Genomic DNA, 23,251 nt, shown 5'->3' with positions numbered 1-23,251 from the left:
GACAAGCCAAAGCCCTTTCCGCGTGACCAGGACACTGCAGGAGAGGCGGCTGCCGGAAGGAAGAGGCAAGCCTGAGCTCAGACCCCAGCTCTCCCACCTACTAGCTTGGGGACTGGGAAGTTCCTCAAACCCTCTGGGTCTCACTTTCCTCTGCTGTATAATAAGGAAAATAATCACCTGTTAGGATCGTTTTGAAGCGAGGGCCTCGTCCATCTCGTTTTCTGCTGCATGCTCAGCATCTGGCACACGTTTGTAAACAGAATGAATAATGTCTGAAAAATGCCTGGCAGGGTATCTGACAAATAATAAATGTTTGATGAATTAATTTTCAGGAAAGAAGTTCCACGATCACCTGACTCAGCCCGTGTTAGGCTTGGTGTCCGCCAACATTTCTGATGGTCGTCCCTTCCTCTGGGTCTGGGCCACCCTGGTGTCACAGGAAAGAGCTCTGAGTCTGGAGTTGGGGGTGGGGAGGCTTCAGCTCCAGTCCTGACTTTGTGGTTCTGGGGACGCCCACATCCTGCTCCTGGCTACGCCCAGCCCAGCTCTGCTGCATCCCCAGGAAGGTCACTGGGGTCTGAGGAAAGACACCAGGACATTGGGCCTCTTGATCAGCTCCAGGCTCTTTCCCTTCCTTCCTGGTCAGCAACTCCACAGAACCTCCAGAATTTTCCACGTGGCCTCTACCTTGGACAGAGCATGGTCTCTGGAGCTATATGGCCCGAAACACCCTTAGCCTCTCTGAACTCCATTTCTTTACCTGGATTTAAATCCAGGGCCCAAAGCTCTTCAGCTGTGTTTTAGTCAACTTTTTTGCCACTAAGACTAAAAGGACTTGACCGGAACAACTGTAGAGGAGGAAAAGTTTATTTAAGGGCTCACGGTTTCAGAAGTCTCTATCCACAGACAGTGGGCTCCATTCCCTGGGGCTCAAGGTGAAGCTGAACATCATGGCAGAGTGTGTGGCAGAAGGAAGCAGCTCACATAGTGATCAAGAAGCAGCAAGTGAAGGGCTGGGGAGATAGCTCAGCTGGTAGGGTGCTTGCCTCAAAAGCACAAGGCCCTGAGTTCGATCCCCAGTCCCACCAAAAAAAAGAAAAAGAAGCAGAGAGTGAGACTCCACTTGCCAGATACAAAGCCACGCCCCAATTCCCACCTCCTCCAGCCACACCCTGCCACTTCAGCTGCCACTCAGTTAATCCCATCAGGGGATTAATTCACTGATTGGGTTGAGACTCTCACAACTCAATCATTTCTCCTCTGAACCTTGTATTGTCTTACACATGAGCTTTTGGGGGACACCACATCTAAACCATAACAGGGTGTGTGACCTCAGAGGATGGGGCTGCTCTCAGGCTCTTCACCAGTCCATTGGGTGAATGGCACATGGTTTCCTCACATAAGAGACCACTGGACCCACAGGGATAAATATTTTGAAAAAAAGGATGTTGAAGGGAATCTCTGAATCCCTGTCCATCTTCAGGTTTCACCTTAATAAGCTACCACTAATTTTTGTGGTTCCTCAAATAAATGGCAGCAGCTTTCCCTTCAGCCATCTTAGAAATCGGTCACATCATCAAGGGCAGCATGAGGGGAGAAGAGGACATCAAGGAGAAGACTTTAAGGAGAAGGACTTGGACAGCAACAGTCCCACCAGCAGTCAGTACTCTCTCTCTCTCTCTCTCTCTCTCTCTCTCACACACACACACACACACACACACACACACACACACACACACACACACTCATTCTTACAATGGGTCACATCTCCCTAGTTGTGCATGACCTCAAGCCTAAGCCAGATAATATAATGATTGAGGGTCCAGGCTCCAAGCCACCCAGCTCCCAGCGGGAATCTCAGCTCTGCCTGTTCTACCTGGGTGACCTTGAGCAAAGTCCCCTCTATGAGCTTCTGGCTCCTCGTTTGTGAAAGGGAAAAGTAATAGTATCCACACCATAAGGTCCTGGGTGAGGACTAAATGAAACAAGATAGGTACATCAGGAAGAGAGCAGAGCAAAGTGCTCTCTAGAGGGCAACCGCCCTCCTAGACAGACAGTAAGGCAGCACGTCACACTACCGCTGCTGTGATCTTTATCATCATTTGATGAGAAGGTAAGCTCTGTAAAGACGAAGCCACTGTCAGTACCTTCTTCACCACTCTGTCCCCACCACCTGGGACAGTGCCTGGCACATCATCACTAATCAATAAATATTTGCTTTGTTTTCTTCAATAAATATTTGGAGAACCAATTAGTGATCTGGGAAGCCTGGCTTCTTCTCCCCCACATATGACCTCGGGCACCTCCTCTGGGCTCCCACGACACCCGACACAACAATTCGCACAGGAGTGAGTCCCCGAGCTGACTGCCTCATCACGGATGGATGTCCTTCCCTGAGCTCCACCCTGGCTTCCTGCTACCAATTGTAATTCCTTGAGGAACACTACTGGGTGTTGTAATTCAAAGTGCTTGGCAAGCATTTTCTTAAAAAGTAGATAGCTGCCTCTTTTACACGTGAGATAACTGAGTCCCAGAGGGCTTAACACACGTGTGCAGAGCGAGAGGGGAGTCCTGGTCCCCCGACAGGTCCACTGTCACCAGCAGCTGCCAGGTGAATGGAGTCAGGAGGATCCAACTGGGTGCTCCCACATTAATTCCACAGCTGCCAGCCTGCCACATGGGAGGGTTACCAATGCCACCATGTTGTGCTTTTCATTAAGGCAGGGCTCCCGTGAAGGTAGTCTTTGAAATGTCAATTTTAATTAAAACCCTAATTCTAATAAGCACACCACAGATTAAAGTCAGCCAGAGCAGATTCCTGCTGGGTGAACTTCTCACATGCTTCAGTAGACAAATGTCTCCCGTTAAAGGGTCTGCGCGGGAACACCGGCCCACCAGGCAGCCTCAGCCAGAGAGGGCCTGACTCCAGGTTTCCAAAGACACGGCCCCCAGTGGACGCGGCAGGATGCCAGTCTCAGTTCGCCTGCCAGGATGGAGCTGGGAACTTGACCAAAGAGGGCTGGAGAATTGTCGGCAGAGGAAGGGACTCTGAAATCATCCAGTCTATGTCATTTTATAGGTGGGGATGTCGAGTCCGAGAGAGAAAAAGGGACAGAGAACTGTTCAAAAGAACCCAGATCTCCTACACCTCCCCACTCTCTCTCCCCATTTGGGCTCTGGTTTTGCCTTGAAGTCGCTGAGTATCGGTGGACACACGTTTCCTTTCTGAGCTCCAAAGTCCTTATCTATAAAATTGAAGGAGATGGAATAGAACAGGAGTTCTCAACTTTGACCCCCACGTCGAACTCACTTGGGGAGCTTTTAAAAACCCCGGCGCCTGGGCCCACCTGAGACCCATTCCTCAGAGCCTCTGAGGGGACCCTCACATGAATGTTTTATAAAGCCCTGCAGGTAATTCCACTGTCCCAGCTTAAATACTTGTTCAGGGAAGTGAGGAGGCATTCCCTGTGGCCTGGGCCGCACTTCACGGTATTTCTATTTTACAGCTGTCTTCCCTGTAAACAGAGTGACAGCACAGCCTGCGTGTAGTGGACGGACTCCAAAGTGGACACCAATCATCCCGCCTGCTGCCACCCACACCCATGTGTAGTCCTTGCCTTCTTCACTGTGGCCAGGAACTGTGACTCACTCCTACTGTACACATTTTGCCAAGGGATGGGGTGTTGGCGCTATGATTTTATCTGATAAGTTGGCGATGCTGTCTCGCTAGGTTCCCTCCCTTGCTGTCTTTGAGGAAGCAAGTGGTCATGTTGGGGAGGGTCACATGATAAGGAACTAAGGGTGACCTCCACCCGACAGCTGCCTAAGAACTAAGGCTCTTTGACTTCTAACCTGCAAGGGCCTGAACACTACATTAATTTGGAAGTAAAGTCAGGTATTGCATAATGACATTTTGTCAAATCCAGACTGACTGGTCCTATGGCTGAGTGATGTCATAGCCACTGTAATGCCATAGCAAAATTCATTATTCATGTGTTTATGGAGATGCTGGTACAAACAAACCCACTGCACCACTGGTCAGGTAAAGCATACCATATACAGGTATGTACACCGCATTGCACTTAATGAAAATAATGCTATGGTTTGAGCGTGTGCCCCAAAGTTTCATGGCTGGAAGTATAATAAGTGGGAAGTATAATAGGTGAGGACTAGTGCAAGGTAAATAGGCACAGGGACTCCGCACTCAGGAGGAATCAATGATGGTCGCACTGAGTAAGCTGGGTCTCACAAGAGTGACTCAGTTCTTGAGAGACCAATTTGTTTACAAAGTGAGTTCAACCCATGTCCTGGGTCCCTTCTACACTTGGCTATTTCCCTTTCTATTTCTTTGCCATGTTGTAATGCTGCCAGGGAACCTTCGTCAGGATGCCAAGGTGAACTATTTGAACCCTCTGGCCACCAGAATTATGAGTCAAATAAACCTCTTTAGTTTATAAGTTACCCAGCCTCAGTCATTTTATTATAGCAACATAAAATGAATTAAAAGTTAACACACTACTATGTTACTGGTTTATTTATTTACCGTACTATACTTTTTGTTATTTTATTTTATTGTTGTTATTATTTTGGTACTGGGGATTGAACCCACAGAAGCTTTACCACTGAGTTACATCCCCAGGACTTTTTATTTTCATATTTTGTATTTTGAGAGGTTCTAAGTTGCCGAGGGTCTTGCTAAGTTGCTAAAGCTGACCTTGAACTTGTGATCCTCCTACCTCAGCCCCCTGAGTTGCTGGAATGACAGGCATGAGCCACCACACCTGGTTATTTTTTGTTATTTAGAATGTACACTTTCTACTTACCTAAAAAAAAAAAAAAAAAAATAGAAGTTTCCTGTAAAACAGGCCTTATTCCACCCCCGCAGCCCTGTGCAGCTCCTGCTCACCGGGCCTCTCAAGTGCATCGTTTTCACTGGGGCTTGACTTCTCCTCACGTTGTTTTGTTCAACATGACCCTAAGCTGCACCCTGTGTGTGCGCCCTCGGGCTCAGGCGTGCGTTAGGCCGCAGCATGAGGCTGGCTAAGCGCACGCCATTCCCTTCTCACGACGAGGACTCACCTACTGAAGCATTTCTCAGAACACACTGACCCTAAGTGACGCGTGGCCGCAGATCCTTCCGCAAACCTTCCAGTGAGAACCCCGCCCCGCTGACACCTCCACGGCAGCCTTGGAGAGGACCCTGCTGACCCCGCTCAGAGTCCAGGTCCACGGAAACCCCCGCTCACACGTGCCATCTTAAGCTGCTCGATTCATGGTCATTCTGTCGGGTGACAATAGATGAAAGCTAAACACGCTGACCCTACCTCTTACACCTACTCTGTTCCCGGCATCTAGAATGGCACACAGCACATAGTAGGTGCTCAAAGATAATGGGCAAATAAATGAATTTGTTAAATCATCAGGGCCATGGCATTAAGTCTTTGGAATCCGTCTTTCCTTCTCCCTCCTCATCAGAAGCTGACAGCTCCAAATTCAGTGTCAGCCCATCAGGCGATAGCTGCCCTGGAAAGCTTTCCCTGTGGGAAGGGCGAGAAGAGGGAAGCGCACCTGCTGTCGTGAGGATGGCGGGACCCAGCCTTCACGAAGTCAACGTGTGGCTCAATAACGGTCCGCGGGGTCCATCGTCACTGTTATCGACCGGCCCTTGCTTTACCCGAAGAACGCAGGGCGCGCTCCAGGCAAAGGGAGCCATCCTAGCCTCACGGATCTGCAATCATTCAGAGATGCAGAAGGTGCCGCTGACCACTGTGGGTTGGCCCTGCTCCGTCCGGCTGTTAGGCTGCTGAGGTCAGTCACTCAAAGCCGATGATAGTGAGGCGCAGCTCTGCCTGGGGCGTTTGCTGCTGCCTTTTGTGGTCTGAACAGCAAGGGCGATTTCTGAGAGTAAAAGGCAGAGCACGCGTCCACTCTTCCTGCTGAGGCTGTGGCCAGCGTCCACCACGCCTTGACAGGGCCAGGACTCTGCAGATTCAGGAACTGCTGTCTGAGACTATCAGACTTTCCAAGGTCACTTGGGGAGCCACTGATAGAGAGCGAGACAGGAGCTCGAGGCAGCACCTCCCTGCCCTCTGCGTGGCTTCAGGCCAGCTCATCTAGAACTCTGCTGACTGGCCCTCTGATAAAATTCAAGTAAATTGAATGGGTCTTGAGAATTAGCTGAAGTCCTGCGAGGAAATCCCTAGGAAAGAGCAGAGGGGCTTTCTTAGAGAATATCTGCAGCTGATCCTGGGAAGTGTGCAGGCTGAGCCCCAGGGGCAGAGAAAGCTGCCTGGGCCCTTCTCTCACCTCACCCTCACCTGCACCATGGTCTCTCCTGGCTCCTCAGTTTCCTTATCTGCTCACTACATCACAGGCTGGCCATTTCCCTCACCTACCCAAAGCTCGCTGCTAAAGGTTCTGGATCCAAGTGACTTTTGCTCCTTCCTCTCAACAGCTGGACCTGCTAGAATCCCTCAACAGGGACAGGAAGTACTCACAACAATGACAATAATAACAGAAGTTACCATTTTGTGACCACATTCCACACGTAATGTGCTTGGTCCTTATGAACATGAACTCGATATTCACAACCATCCAAGGAGAGAGGACTCATTCCTGTTTTATGATTGAGGAAAATGAGGCCTGAAAAAGTCTCAGCATTTGCTTCATGTCACTCAGAACACTTCTATGTCTATCTATCCAGTTATCTGTGGCTGATGCCTAATTTAAAACTCCCCCAATCTTCCTTTGTTCTCACCTGTAAAATAAGAATCAGGCAGGGAATGAGGATTGGCACATTCATTCATTCATTCATGCAGGAAGTGTTTATTGAGAATGAGGTAATGTTTCAAGTGCTGAAGACCTGTATGAGGAAAAGGGACAAATTACTTCCCTTGTGGAGTTTACAATGAAATTATGTAAGTATGTGTAATAGGTAAACTGTAAATACAATGAATGATATGGATATAGTACAAGAGAACAATATATGTGGAAATTGACCAAGAAAAGGTTATTAGGAATAGAGAAGTTAAGCCTGAACTGAGGAGTTAACTATGTGAAGTAGGAAAGGAAAAACTTTCCAGGTAAAGGAAACAGCATGTGCAAAGGCCCTGTGGTGAGTACGGGGAAAGTAAAACAACTAGAAGAGCAGTGAGGGCAAGGAGCAGAGAAGGCAAGAAGAATGTGGTATGAAAAGACATTCAGGCAAGAGACCCATTGTGTGCCTGTCAGGGCTGGCCTGGCCTACCAACTATGAGCAAGACAAGTCCTCTAATCTTGCAAGGTTTGTGACCTCCTAGGACAATTCAAAACATAAAATAAACAAACAAATGAATCAACAAGAATTTTTCAACTATCAATAAAAGTGACAAAGAAAGTAAAATGAGGTGGTCTGACAGAGTCGGCAGTGCCGGGCTAAGGAATTCAGACCAACCCTCCAACTGAAAACAGGAAGAGAAGCTGGACTTGTTTTTGTTTTGAATCTGCTTCAGAATGTGACAGGGCTCAGAAGGGTAGAGAGGACCCACTGGAACAAGAGCCAGGAGTGGGGTCCTTGAGGGAGGTGAGTTCAGAATGGTGTGTCCGAGGACTTTGCGGACCCAATGCAGCCAGGAGGCTGAGACGCTGTCCTTGGAGTTTCTCCAGGATGCGAAGACCCAAGTCGACGTCCAGGACCCGTTGCTGCTGAGTGAAAACTCGAAAGAGCTACTGAGACAAAATAGAAGCCAGAGCAAGCCAGCCCTGCTCTCAGTGCAGCCTGAATGAGAGAGTGTTTGTCTTAAAAGCAGCCTGTGAAAAATGACACGTCACTTTCAAAGGAGCAAAAATTAGACCAGAAACTCACTTCTCAGAAAAACCAGGGAAGACAGAAAATCATGGAATAATGTTTTCAAATGACGAAAGAAAGTACCTGCCAAAGTTACAATATCACCCAACCCCCCCAAAAAAATCCTTCAAAACTGAATATAAAGACATTTCATATGCACTCAATTTTGTCTGAAATAATTACCAGAAGATCTACACCAAAAAAAAAAAAAGAGTAGGGTTGGGGATCTAGCTCAATTGGTAGAGTGCTTGCCTCGCATGCACAAGGCCCTGGGTTCAATCCCCAGCACCAAAAAAAGATAAAAAGAAAAAAGAAAAGAGCAGGGTGTTTTCCCAGGCAGAAGAAAAATATCCCAGATAGAAGGTAAGAGAAGTTAGAAGCAATGAAAAGAAATGCAAGAAAAACAGAGTAGAAACGAATAATTAAAAAATGGGGAATGCGTATTATAGAGAATTAAAAGATAATAAAATGAAAACGTGTATTAACTTACACCAATGAATCTGAAATAAGTGAAGCAAAATGAAAACATTCCTAGTAAAACATAATTTAGCAAAACAGACACAAAAGGAAATACTATGTCTGAATAGACTATTCATAATTCATAATTGAAACACTTTTTTAAAGAAAATTCCAGGTTTAAATACCCAGGCAAACTTTACCAAGTGTATTATATAAACCCTTTCAGAGAATATTAAAAAAGGAACTATTTCTCAATTAATTTTGTGAGACAAGTTATAATCTTGATACTAAACCTTGACACAATGGAATATTACTCAGTCATAAAGAAAAATAAAATCATGGCATTGCTGGTAAATGGATGAAGTTGGAAAATATCATGCTAAGTGAAATAGGCCAAGCCCAAAAAACCAACTCTGATAAGTACATGTCAATATATAACGAGGACGGGTGGCAGAGGGAAGAGAAGAATGAAGAAACTTTGGATGGTGTAGAGGAAAATGGGGTGGGAGGGGATGGAGGACAGAAAGATATTAGAATGAGACAGACAGTATTACCCTAAGTATATGTATGATTACTTGAATGGTGTGAGTCTACAATGTACAACCACAGAAATGAAAAGTGGTACCCCATTTGTGTACAATGAATCAAAATGAAGACTGTAAAAATAAAAATATTTTAATTAAAAAAAAACCTTGACAAGGATAATACAAGAAAGGAAAATTACAACCAATCTCACTAGTGAATATAAATGCAAAACCCTAATTGAAATAGTAACAAAATTATTCCAGCAATAGAGAATTAGGATATAAGTGACCGACAGCTCATCATGTAGAGAGCTCGTCCAGCATGTGCATGGACCTGGGTTCGAAAACCCCAGCACCTGGGAGAAGAACCAATAAGCCAAGAAATTAGGATATATACCCCAATATATACAGGGGTATATATAAGGATACGAGGGAAGCAGAGGATATCTGTTTCTTGGTGAGGCAGTTTTTGCTGCTTATTGATTCCCTGCTGTTTACCCCATTTGTCTGCTGTGATCACCTGCAATCTGCCAGCATATCGACACCTTTTTTGAGAGCAGATTGCTCACTGTCAGGCACCTATCATCCGCCATTTGCCTGCCTCTCGCCTGTCCATCGCCTGCCTTACACCTATCCATCACCCAACACACGAGGTTCACTTCCCAATCATCCGACAACAGTCAGCAACTGATCGCCAACCGCCAGTGGAGCACCAGCTGCCTGCTCTTGCCTGGAAGTTCACTGTTACAGTACCTGCAGGTTTGATTACATGTGGCTGCCGCCATTTTGAGACAACAGCCAGGCCCCTTAGGACCCCTGGCCAGACTGACTGAGCCCCATCTCCAGGATCCCTCAGCCCAAACGATCTCTCCCTGCCTCTGGGGCCCTCACATCAACTGACTGCTCCCTGCCGCCAGGACCCCCAGACCAACTGACTGCACCCTATCACCAGGACCCCAGACCAACTGATTGCACCCAGCCTCCAGGATTCCACAACCACACCAAACACACCCGACCTCCAGGACCCCTGCCTGACCAACCGCATCCCGCCTCCAGGACCTCCTGCTGACCACGGCCACACCCTGAGCTGCAGCTTCCCATTTGCCAACACATTTGGAAGCCAGAGCGGCCATCCTGGATAATCCTGGAAGCTGTAGCTCCGATCTTTAGGTGGGGCAAATCCCATCCTGAGACGCCTGCTGGAGGCTTGAAGCTCATTGTCAGGTACCTCTCATACATCAGGCTACTGAACTCTGGAAGGTTTCATTACTATATGACTGTTATACTGTAGATTTTCTTTTTTCTCCTTTTTAAAAATTTAAGTTTTTGTTTCTTTACTTTTCTTGCTCTCTTTTCCTTTTGTTTACCTGTTCCCTCAGAATCTCTTTCTCCCTTTTTTGCATGCTAACATCCAATTTCTTTTGATTACACTCTCACCCTTTCTATTATCTAGAACTTCTGTATATTCTTTTCTTATCCCAGTAAGAGCCACATTCTACATCCCTCTGCATCCCTTTGTCCTCCATTTGAAACTGCAGACCTTATTGCAAATCTGTTTGTTTTACTGAAGATAATATTTGAACTCATTCTGTTTATTATGACAATTTTTTTATTGTCCTCATAGGGGCTATTTGGTCTAGGATTGCATAGTGTCTGATTTGGGCACTGCTAATATTGATCTCCCCTTAAAGAAAGGGTTTTGGAAACCTACAGGGCCACTATAAGCCTATGGGGGAAATCTGCAATACCCCAGATCTGCAGGGCTACAGGGGAAGATACATGAACAACATGAAAAAACAAGGGAAGAAAATGATCCAAACAAATCTAGATTCTATAGTAATAGAATCCAATGACAGTATGTTAGAAGAAATGTCAGAAAAGGACTTCAGATTATACATGATTAAGATGATTCGTGAAGCAAAGGATGAGATAAGAGAGCAAATGAAGGCAATGAATGATAATACCAATAAGCTGAAAGAGCAAGTACAGGAAGCAATAAGCTGAAAGAGCAAGTGCAAAAAAAAAAAAAAAAACAAATCCTTGAAATGAAGGAAACAATAAACCAAATAAAAAACTCAATGGAAAGCATCACCAACAGACTAGACCACTTGGAAGACAGAACCTCAGAAAATGAAGACAAAATATTTCATCTTGAAAATAAAGTTGCCCAAACAGAGAAGATGGTAAGAAATCATGAACAGAATCTCCAAGAACTATGAGACATCATGAAAAGACCAAATTTAAGAATTATTGGGATTGAGGAAGGCACAGAGATACAAACCAAAGGAATGAACAACCTATTCAATGAAATAATATCAGAAAATTTCCCAAACCTAAAGAATGAAATGGAAAATCAAATACAAGAGGCTTACAGACACCAAATGCACAAAATCACAACAGGTCCACACCAAGGCACATTATAATGAAAATGCCTAACATTCAAAATAAAGATAGGATTTTGAAGGCCGTGAGAGAAAAGCATCAGATTACATACAGGGGGAGACCAATACGGATAGCAGCAGACTTCTCAACCCAGACTCTAAAAGCTAGAAGGGCCTGGAACAACGTATTTCAAGCTCTGAAAGAACATGGTTGCCAACCAAGAATCCTATACCCAGCAAAACTAACCTTCAGATTTGAAGATGAAATAAAATCCTTGCATGATAAACAAAAGTTAGAAGAATTTACAAATAGAAAGCCTGTGCTACAGAATGTTCTCAACAAAATATTCCATGAGGAGGAAATGAAAAACAACAATGGAGGTCAGCAAAGGGAGGAACTGCCTTAGAGAAAAACCACTCAAAGGAGAAACCAAGCCAACTTAAAAGCCAAAAATAAGCCCAAATGACTGGGAATACGAATCAGATCTCAATAATAACCCTGAACGTTAATGGCCTAAACTCATCAATCAAAAGACATAGACTGGCAGAATGGATTAAAAAGAAAGAGCCAACAATATGCTGTCTGCAAGAGACTCATCTCATAGAAAAAGACATCCACAGACTGAAGGTGAAAGGATGGGAAAAAAACCTACCACGCACATGGACCCAGTAAAATAGCGGGGGTTTCCATCCTTATATCAGAGAAAGTGGACTTCAAGCCAAAGTTAGTCAGAAGGGATAAAGGAGGACATTTCATACTGCTTAAGGGAACCATAAATCAGGAAGACATAATGATAGTAAATATTTATGCCCCAAACAATGGTGCATCCCTGTACATCAAACAAATCCTTCTCAATTTCAGGAATTGACCTGAACATAGACCACAATAATTCTGGGTGACTTTAATGCACTGCTGTTACCACTAGATAGATCTTCCAAACAAAAACCAACCAAAGAAAACATAGAACTCAATAACACAATCAATAACCTAGACTTAATAGACATATATAGAATATTCCATCCATCAACGAGCGGATTCACTTTCTTCTCAGCAGCACATGGAACCTTCTCGAAAATAAACCATACGTTATGCCACAAAGCAGCCCTTAGGAAATGCAAAAAAATAGAGATACTGCCTTGTGTTCTATCAGATCATAATGGACTGAGAGTAGAAATCAATGACAAAATAAAAAACAGAAATTACTCCAACACCTGGAGACTAAATAATATGCTATTGAATGAAACATGGATAACAGAAAACATCAGGGAGAAGATTAAAAAATTCTTAGAGGTCAATGAGAATGACGATACAACATATCAAAATCTCCAGGACACTATGAAAACAGTACTAAGGAAAATTCATTGCATGGAGCACATTCCAGTAAAGAATGAAAAGTCAACTAAATGACCTAACATTACAGCTCAAAGCCCTAGAAAAAGAAGAACAGAATAACAGCAAAAGTAGTAGAAGACAGGAAATAATTAAAATCAGAGCTGAAATCAATGAAATTGAAACAAAAGAAACAATTCAAAAAATTGACAAAACAAAAAGTTGGTTCTTTGAGAAAGTAAACAAAATAGACAAACCCTTAGCCACACTAACAAAGAGAAGGAGAGAGAAAACTCAAGTTACTAAAATTCGTGATGAAAAAGGAAATATCACGACAGACACCACTGAGATACATAATAAGAAGCTACTTTGAAAATCTGTATTCCAACAAAATAGAAACTACCGAAGACATGGACAAATTTCTAGAGAAATATGCTCCTCCCAAACTGAACCAGGAGGACATACACAATTTAAACAGATCAATATCAAGCAATGAAATAGAAGAAGCCATTAAAAACCTACCATCCAAGAAAAGCCCAGGACCAGAAGGATTCTCAGCCAAGTTCTACAAGACCTTCAAAGAAGAACTCATTCTAATACTTCTCAAAGTATTCCAGGAAATAGAAAAGGAGGGTACCCTACCAAACTCATTCTATGAAGTTAATATCACCCTTATACCCAAACCAGGCAAAGACACATCAAGGAAAGAAAATTTTAGACCAATATCCTTTACGAATATAGATGCAAAGATCCTTAACAAAATAATGGCAAACCGTATCCAAAAACATATTAAGAAAATCGTGCACCACTATCAAGTGGGGTTCATCCCTGGAATGCAAGGATGGTTTAACATCTGTAAATCAATAACCATAATCCATCATGTCAATAGACTTAAGGATAAGAATCATATGGTTATTTCAATTGATGCAGAATAAGTGTTTGACAAAATACAATACCCCTTCATGCTCGAAACACTAGAAAAAATAAGCATAGTAGGAACATACCTGAACATTGTAAAGGCTATTTATGCTAAACCCATGGCCAGCATCATTCATAATGGAGGAAAACTGAAACCATTCCCTTTAAAAACGGGAACAAGACAGGGATGTCCTCTTTCACCACTTCTATTCAACATTGTCCTTGAAACTCTAGCCAGAGCAATTAAGCAGACTAAAGAAATTAAAGGGATATGAATAGGAAAAGAGGAACTTAAGCTGTAACTATTTGCTGATGACATGATTCTATATTTAGAGGATCCAAATACCTCCTCCAGAAAACTTCTAGACCTCATCAATGAATTCAGGAAAATAGCAGGCTATAAAATCAACACGCATAAATCTAAAGCATTTTTATACGCAAGCGACGAAACATCTGAAAGGAAAATGAGGAAAACAACTCCATTTGCAATAGCCTCAAAAAAAAATAAAATAAAATACTTGGGAATCAATCTAACCAAAGAGGTAAAAGATCTCTACAATGAAAACTACAAAACATTGAAGAAAGAAATTAAGGAAGACCTTAGAAGATGGAAAGATCTCCCATGTTCTTGGATAGGCAGAATTAATATTGTCAAAATGGCCATACTACCAAAAGTGCTATACAGATTCAATGCAATTCCAATTAAAATCCCAATGATGTATCTTACAGAAATAGAGCAAGCAATCATGAAATTCGTCTGGAAAAATAAGAAACCCAGAATAGCTAAAGCAATCCTTAGCAGGAAGAATGAAACAGGGGGTATTGCCATACCAGAACTTTGACTATACTACAAAGCAATAGTAACAAAAACGGCATGGTATTGGCACCAAAATAGACAGGTAGATCAATGGTACAGAATAGAGGACATGACACAAACCCAAATAAATACAATTTTCTAATAGTAGACAAAGGTACTAAAAATATGCAATGAAGAAAAGATAGCCTCTTCAACAAATGGTGCTGGGAAAACTGGAAATCCATATGCAACAGAATGAAACTAAACTACTATCTCTCACCCGGCACAAAACTCAACTCACAATGATCAAGGACCTTGAAATCAGACCAGAGACCCTGCATCTTATAGAAGAAAAAGTAGGTCCAAATCTTCACCTTGTTGGCTTAGGATCAGACTTCCTTAACAGGACTCCCATAGCACAAGAAATAAAAGCAAGAATCAATAACTGGGATAGATTCAAACTACATAGCTTTCTCTTAGCAAAGGAAACTATCAGTAATGCGAAGAGAGAGCCTACAGAGTGGGAGAATATCTTTGCCTCTCATACTTCAGATAGAGCACTAATTTCCAGAATATATAAAGAACTCAAAAAACTCTACACCAAGAATACAAATAACCCAATCAACAAATGGGCTAAGAATATGAACAGACACTTCACAGAAGAAGATCTACAAGCAATCAACAAACATGAAAAAATGTTCACCGTCTTTAGTAATAAGAGAAATGCAAATCAAAACTACACTAAGATTCCATGTCACCTCAATTAGAATGGCGATTATCAAGAATAGAAGCAACAATAGGTGTTGGAGAGGATGTGGGGGAAAAGGTACACTCATACATTGCTGGTGGGGCTGCAAATTAGTGCAGACACTCTGGAAAGCAGTGTGGAGATTCCTTAGAAAACTTGGAATGGACCCCTCATTTGACCCAGCTATCCCACTCCTTGGCCTATACCCAAAGGACTTAAAATCAGTATGCTACAGAGATACAGCCACATCAATGTTCATAGCTGCTCAATTCACAATAGCCAGACTATGGAACCAATCTAGATGTCCTTCAATTGATGAATGGATAAAGGAACTGTGGTATATATATACAATGGAATATTACTCAGCTATAAAGAATAATAAAATTATGGCATTTGCAGGCAAATGGATGAAATTGGAGAATATCATGCTAAGTGAGATAAGCCAATCTCAAAAAACCAAAGGACAAATGATCTCACTGATAAGCGGATGATGACACATAATGGGAGGTGGGAGGAAGGCAAGAATGGAGGAAGGAGGGACTGTATAGAGGGAAAAGAGGGGTGGAAGGGGTAGGGGGGAAGGAAAAAAATAACAGAATGAATCAAACATCATTACCCTATGTAAATGTATGATTATGCAAATGGTATGCTGTTACTCCATGTACAAACAGAAACATGTATCCCATTTGTTTACAATAAAAATAAATTTTAAAAAATAATGTAGGAGAAGAGCAAAAGAAAGAAAATGGAAGGACTTTTAGCCTCTGCTCCCATTAAATGAGCTGTTCTATAAGCTCAAGCAGTCAAAAAAAAAAAAAAAAAAGGATACAAGGATACTTTGAGTTTATCCTGGATGCCAGGTTAGTATAGCACTTAAAAATCAGAAGAGTTCAGTATATTAACTGAATAAAGGATAAAAGTCAACTGAGAATCATAACGGGTACAGAAAATGCATATGATAAACTGCATTAGTCATTATATAAAACTCTTAGAAAATCAGAAATAAAGAGATTTCCTCACTTGTATAGAAAGTGTCTAGAAAAATATCTTGGAACAAACATCTCACTTACTGGTAGGATACAGTTTTCTTTGAGATGTGCAATACAGGAAAGATGGCTGCTATTCCCATTTCTAGTCAACAGTACACTGAAAATCTTAGCAAATATAGTAATACAAGAAAAAGTTAACAGAAGGACTGAGAAGTACAAAATACAATTATCATTACTTGCATTTGATATAACTATTCTGTATATAGAAAGAGTTCCTAAGAATCTGTTGATCAATCACCCATGCCAAAACAAAAACAAAATAAATCTGATTATCAGGTGCATCACAGATCCAAAGCTGAAAGGTAAAACAACAGAGCTGTAAAAAAGGATACCATGAGGCCAGATGTGGTGGCCCAGGCCTCAGCAACTTGGAAGGCTGAGGCAGTAGGATCACAAGTTCAAGGCCAGACTGGGCATCTTAGTGAGATTCTGTCTCAAAAAAAGAAACAAAAAGGACCGGGATATAACTCAACGGTAGATCACTGCTCAGCCTCTATGAGACCCTGGGTTCCACTCCCAGTACTGGAAAAGAAAAATAGAAGAATTTCCTATAAGAGAAAGAATTAAAAAAAAAAATAGAACACTAATCATAAAAAGAAAAAAGCAGAAATTTGATTACATATGCACTGAAATTTAGAACCTCTGTTCATCAAATGAAATTGTTTAGAAAACAAAAAGGCAAGCCCTCCATCACTGAGCTACATTCCCCACCTTCATTTCTACCCACGTGGGTACTTATACACATACCCAAACATGGAAGTTCATTGACATGCAGCCAGTGGGTCTAAGGAGAGATCTGTCTTTCTGGTCATTCTTTGGCTTTCCTGTAGCTAAGGCTTGTAAATTGCACATCCTAGTTCCTCACAAACGCCCAGAGGACTTGGTTCAATAGATCTGCCTGACAGGTAGAAGACAAATGGTAGACGTGAGCATTTCTGCTGTGTGTCTGGTTTTCGCAGGTCTTTTCACCTCATCTCAGGTCATGGGCCCTCCTCACAATACCGTGTGAGTAGACTTGGAAGGAACTATCGTCCCCATTTTACAGGTGGGGAAACTGGACACCAGCGTATTCAGACATCTCATCTTATCAAGGCCTTTACTTCCTTTCACTGCCAAAAGAGCCAAAGAACAAGCTCCTTCTACCTTGACTTCAGAAAGCCCACTACCCTCTCCCAAGTGACTTTATGAGAACCTGAAAGGAGGATGTAAATGTCCATCAGTCCTTCCTGGCTGCCCCATGTCACATCCCACCTCTAGCAGTATCTTGCCTCTGCTGATTATCTCTACTTCCTCGTAACCTCTGGTCCAAATTTCTGGCATTTGTCCTTCTGAGAAAAGATACCAGCCCTCCCTTAAAGGACAAAGCACATCTCTTTAGATTTTCAGGTTACAGATCAGAGAACACCTATTTCAAATAAGCATCAAAAAGATGGACGTTGCATTCTACTTTATAACCAGAAGTCCCAGAGTAGGGTACCTGCAGGTGAGCTAATTCAGTGGCTCAGCAAACATTACACAGGTGCGCCTGCTTTCTCCCTCCGCCACCCTCAAGGGCATTGGTTTTGTTCCAAAGCTAACTGTTTCCTCCAGGTCATAAGATGCTTGACACTATTCTAGACACCACTCCAAGAAACAACACCCAGCAAAAAGAAGAGGTCTTTTCTTCTTGTGCTTCTCTATGTAACAGCAAGGAAACCCTTTCGAGAAGTCCCCTACATCTCACTGTACAGATTGTAGTCACACGAGGAAACTTTGGGTGCTACTGATATGTTCCTTATTTTTATTGTAGTGATGACTTCACAGATGTGAATCTGCAATATATTGTATATTTTAAATATGTGCAATATATTGTATGTCAATTATGCCTCAATAAAGCTGTACATAAAGTTAAAGTATCAATTAGCAAATATATGAAAAAATGTTCAACATCTCTAGCAATTAGAGAAATGCAAATCAAAACTACTCCAATCAGAATGGCAATCATCAAGAATACAAGCAACAGTAAATGTTGGCGAGGATGTGGGGGAAAAGGTACACTTATACATTGCTGGTAGAGCTGCAAATTGGTGCCACTGTTATGAAAAGCAGTATGGAGATTCCTCAGAAAACTTGGGATGGAACCACCATTTGACCCAGCTATCCTACTCCTTGGTATATATCCAAAGGACTTAAAATCAGCATACTACAGTGACACAGCCACATCAGTGTTTATAGCAGCTCAATTCAAAACAGCTAAACTATGGAACCAACCTAGGTGCCCTTCAACAGATGAATGGATAAAGAAAATGTGGTATATATACACAATGGAATATTACTCAGTCTTAAAGAAGAATGAAATTATGGCACTGCAGGTAAATGAATGGAGTTGGAGAATATCATGCCAAGCAAAATAAGCCAATCCCAAAAAAATCAAAGGCTGAATATTTCCTCTGATATGTGGATGCTAATTCACAATAAGGGGGAGGGGCTAGGGAAGAATAGAAATACTTTGGATTAGACAGAGGGCAGTGAACGGAGGGGAGTGGGGATGGGGGTAGGAATTATAGTAGAATGAATTGGACTTTATCACCCTGTGTACATATACGATTTCACAACCAGGGAATTCTACATCATGTACAACCAGAAGAATGAGAAGTTATACTCCATTTATGTTTGATGTGTCAAAATGCATTCTACTGTCATGTATAACTAATTAGAACAAATTTTAAAATGTAAAAATAGTTAAAATATTATTTCCCACTATCCCTCAGTCTTTCCAGTTTTCAGATTCACATGTATCTGTCTTTTCCTGAACATTTACAGACATCATTGTACCCATAGAATGAATGAATACATATATATAGAGAGAGAGTATTGTTACTGGTTTGTTGTTATATAAAAGTCACATCGTTTGTATTATGTTGCAGCTTGATTTTGTTGATTTTGGAATAATTCTTGGAGCTCCTTATTCTTATGCACCGCGTGGTATTGCAGGATCCTGGCATGTCATGATTTGCTCCCAGCTTTTCACTATTTCGCACAGACTTGCAACAAGCAACCTCAGGCCTCAGCACAGCATAGATCGTAGAGCAGTAAGGCTCGTGCAAACCTCCGCGCCCTCCAAAGTGGCTGCACCCACCAGCAGTGGCTGAGAGCACACGTATTCCCACACCCTCCTCGACATCTGACATTATGAAAGGTCTCTTTGCCAGCTGATGGGTGAAAAATGCTGTGTCATTATTTTAATTTGCATTCGGGGGAGGACTTCCTCAGAAGAGGTTCCTGAGCCCCAGTCTCAGGCATTCTGATCTTAGATCCAAGAATGGGCAGGATTTCCCCCGGAGATGTGAGTAAGGCTTGGAGAACTGGTGATGTCCCTGCCAGCTCTGCCCTGTGCCCCTGGAACTCACGTTTCCTCCTGGGACCAGGCCTTGTTCATGCCGCGTTTGCCACCTAAAGTGCTATTTTCTCCACAGGAGAAGAACGTTAGGACCTCGGAAGGCCTGGCAACTCGTTTGACCATTCTTGCTGTCACATTAAGGAATTCCTAATTCCCAGGAAGAAGGGTTTGAACAGTTCTGCAAATGCATTTGTTTGCTGGGCATTGAGCTGCTCTTTTTGGTCATGGGACCTGTTGGCTCCTTTACACCTCACAACCACCTTGGGAAGTATTATTGTCCCCATGTTACAGATGAGGAGGGAACTACAGCCCAAGAGACAACAATTTGTCCAAGGTCACCAAAGAAGCCCTATCCCTGATCTATCTGGGTCTTTGGAGCCAGGCATTATACAATTACATATTATGCCACATATCATTATATGAGCTGCCTACAAATTCAGGTGTCTTAGGTGTGACCGTAAGCTCAGGCCAGGGCCTCCTTTCCACAGATGCCAGAGAAGCCTGGTCACCTTAGCTCCCAATCCTCAATTCCTGCCTGAACTACCCAGGTTCCTGACTCCTGGAAGCCTCTGAAAGGTGAAAATATTTCCTGGAAAGAGTCCTCTTTTGTCTTACTTAGCATCTCATAGCTTATTTGAGGCAATCCTGGAGAACTGTTGACTGGGAATAGGAGCTGGCAGGGAGGCGGTCGGGGTCCGAGGGAGAGAATGAATGAGTGGAGCCCTCTGACCCTTCCTGCGGCTCCTGTCTTCTGGAACTAACGTGGAAGAAAAGAGCAAAAGTGACTTGTCTCCCTGCATCCCAATCAATTTCTCAAGTCTTTTTTTAAATTCTGAGAAACCTTAAAAGGACAGTATCCACCATCTAAAAAAATGACCATTCAAAAAAAATAAAAGAAAATAAAAAGATCAGATTTCTTTTACTTTTTAAACAAAATAAGCAACATACTGCTTATATAAAGATGAAATCCTCTTGGTTCCTCTTCCGGGTCTCATTTCCTTCCCACCTCCTTTCTCAGCAACCTCAGTTACAAATTTAGATTATTTTTTGCCCAAATCACTTTACCCTTATCAGTACCTATTAAGTGCGTGTATCACAAGAAAATACAAATAAAATTTAGTTGAAATAAATGGTGTCATACTGTACCTGTTACTCTGCTGCCTGCTTTTCTCTTCTTTTGCTACGCCGCAGAGAGTTCTTTTAAAGTTAAGAATCGTGTCTTATCTCATCTCTGCATCCCTGGTTGTCTTGTACACTGTGCATGCTTAATAAATCTGGAAGGGAAGAAGATTGGGATGGAGGGAGGGAGAGAGGAAGGAAGAAGACCAGTCCACAGGGCCCGCCTTGCGTCAAAACTCCTTGTGTGGCTGCCAATTAAATGGGGCGAAGGAAGGCCAGTAATGACAAAGGTGCAAGTCCTCCCCACCGCTGTGTCCCCGACTCTGAGGACCATACCTGTCTCTGCAGCGGTGATCCGCCCCCAGGGAGCCCCAGGCCTGGCTGCGAGAAGTTCCAGGCCACACAGCTGCCTAATGCGCTTAGCTCAACTGTGGCTAAACTCTCACCGGTCATAAATCAACCAGCCAAGGCTGAAGCCTGCATTACTCTCTATCTCTCAAAACCCCTCAAGGATTTGGGAAATTAGCTGCCAGTTCAAACACTTGTCTCCCTTGCTTTCCTTCCCTCACTCCATCTTTGTCTCTGTCAACCACAGGGCGGCCCTGGCTGTCTGTCTCTGCCTCTCTGAGTGTCTTTCTCACTGAGTATCTCTCTCGACTCCGCCTCTGCCTCCCTTTCCTCGGCTCCTGCTTCTACCTGCCCCTCTCTCCCCATTTGCTCCCCAGAGTCTTGCTGAAGTCATACGTTCAGGATCCCAGCTGAGCCATAGATCTCTCCATTACTGCTGTTCTGTCCCTCTTGCTTTTAAGAATGCTTTTTATGGTGGCTTCTAGCACAAACAGCTGTTGGAGCTTGTTTGAAAAAAATCTCCGGGAGCAGATGCTCTGGCATCCCTTCGGATTCTTCTTTCCTCTGCAGTTGAGATGGGTTGGGGGAGAAATCCATCCATTCATTAGCTCATTAAACAAACATTGATTGAGCCCCTATTATGTGCCAGTCACTGAGGGGGCTGTTGGGGAGATAACAATAGGTAAACAGCCCTTAAAGAATTTATAATCTAGTGTGGGGAGAGAGGGATACATAAATCGAGGAACCACTCAAAATAGATAGTAACAAATGGTGATCAGTACTATGAAAACCTGGCTCATGGTACTCTAATAATAGTGCAACTATTATATATCAGTTACTATTCTAAGCATTTCACATACTTTTTTTAAAATAAAAACTTCCATGATCTATTTTCTATACGATGAAACTGAGGAACAGAGAGGGTAAACACTTTGCTCACAGGCACACAGCTTGTGAATGCAGAGAAGTCAAGATTTGAACCTAACCTTGAGGCTGGGGAAGCAAGAGAAAGCAAGCTTCCTTGAGCTCAGTTTCCTCCCATAAATGAGTAAAATCTTCTTTTCCAGGTTCCCATAGAGAATCAGAGGCAGAAAAAAGGACTGGAATCTAGCCTCATGAATCCAGTTCTAAAGGGAAATAGGCTAGAGTCTAATGGTTGGCTCTGCTCCTCAAACTACCAAGCCCGGTGGGATTTCATGGAACCCTGAAGAGGAGGGTGGAGGCGGGGAGACGGGGGAAGAGGCACTTGGGGCTAAGATGGGCACTGGGGGCGTGGGCAGCTTGAGCTCCTGGGAGGCAGGGCAGTGCTGTACTCCCTCTGCACACCAGTTCGGTCACACAGTCCTGATGCACAGCAGGCCCTCCGTGGTTATTTACTGGAAAATGAATGAATGGATAAGTTGAATTAAATCTAAGTGAATTAAATGAAAAAGATGGAACAGATGGAAACTCTGTGCTTTTTTTTTTTTTTTTTTCTTCAAGCTAAGGGTTTATAATTCCAATAACTTCCCTTCTTTCTACCCCCAGCCAACAGCGCAGACATTCTGCCAGGTATCTGGGTTCCTTTCTCTCCTGTTTTTTTTTTTTTTTTTTCCTTCCCCAATCTACATATTGAAAATGTTTTCCTGCTGTTTCACAAAACTCTCTTTTAAGACAGGTTCAGTTTTTGCTGATTCAATTAAGAGTTGAGTTTGATCTAGAAACTTTACCTCTTCTAAAGTTCCTTTTGATAAAACAGTCCCCAGAGGCGCCATCTCTTTGAAGCCTCTTTATGAGTTTTGGAGCTGAGTAAAATGCCAACCAGTTTCAGGATAATTACCCTAGAGCAGACACAGTGTTCCTGGATTCTGTTTCCCTATCTGAGTCAACAAAGCCTGATCTTTCTGTGTTCTTGTAAGCAACATGGACTGTCCTCTGTATCATTTTCTTCTCTGCATAGAGAGCTGCCTGTGGGTTATTTCATCTCAGGACCAGAGAAGAAGGAAGAAAGGTTTGGGAGTGCGAGAACACTTTCCACAGGAAATTTGGTTAGAAGGGGGCCTTAGCCTAGGGGAATAGTTCTTGGCTGCTTCTGGTACATTCAGTTCCACCTGCCTATTTTTTTTTTTTTTTTTGCCGGTGATGTATTAGATAAGGACACACACCTGGGAATCATCTAAATTAGCTGGGTGACCTGGGATGGGTGACTTCAAGTCTCCTGGCATCAATTTTCTCTTCTGTATAACATGAATGATAATAGTTATCTCAAGTATTCATTGTGAGGATAAAATGAGACAATGCTTTAGAACACTGTTTGGCATACAATTACAATTATCCCCAGTGCTACCTGTGACACACAGAGCACTTCCACACGCAGACATACACTCCCTGCTCTT

General features: G+C 43.0%; 1 long non-coding RNA gene across 1 annotated transcript; it reads right to left on the bottom strand.

Moving 5' to 3' along the window:
• Window positions 1–5,593: 5,593 nt before the first annotated feature.
• LOC306664850 lies at window positions 5,594–21,683 on the bottom strand. The gene is made up of 4 exons (XR_013764816.1): window positions 21,273–21,683; window positions 18,891–20,683; window positions 6,758–6,862; window positions 5,594–6,199 (listed from the first exon to the last, which is right to left on the bottom strand). It is a non-coding gene; the product is annotated as an uncharacterized lncRNA (long non-coding RNA).
• Window positions 21,684–23,251: the final 1,568 nt, after the last annotated feature.

Source organism: Sciurus vulgaris (genome assembly GCF_902686455.1).
Source record: "Sciurus vulgaris genome assembly, chromosome: 6".
Classification (NCBI taxonomy): Eukaryota; Metazoa; Chordata; class Mammalia; order Rodentia; family Sciuridae; genus Sciurus; species Sciurus vulgaris.
Note: the sequence above shows the minus strand (reverse complement) of the source record. Positions and strands in the feature narration are given on the sequence as shown.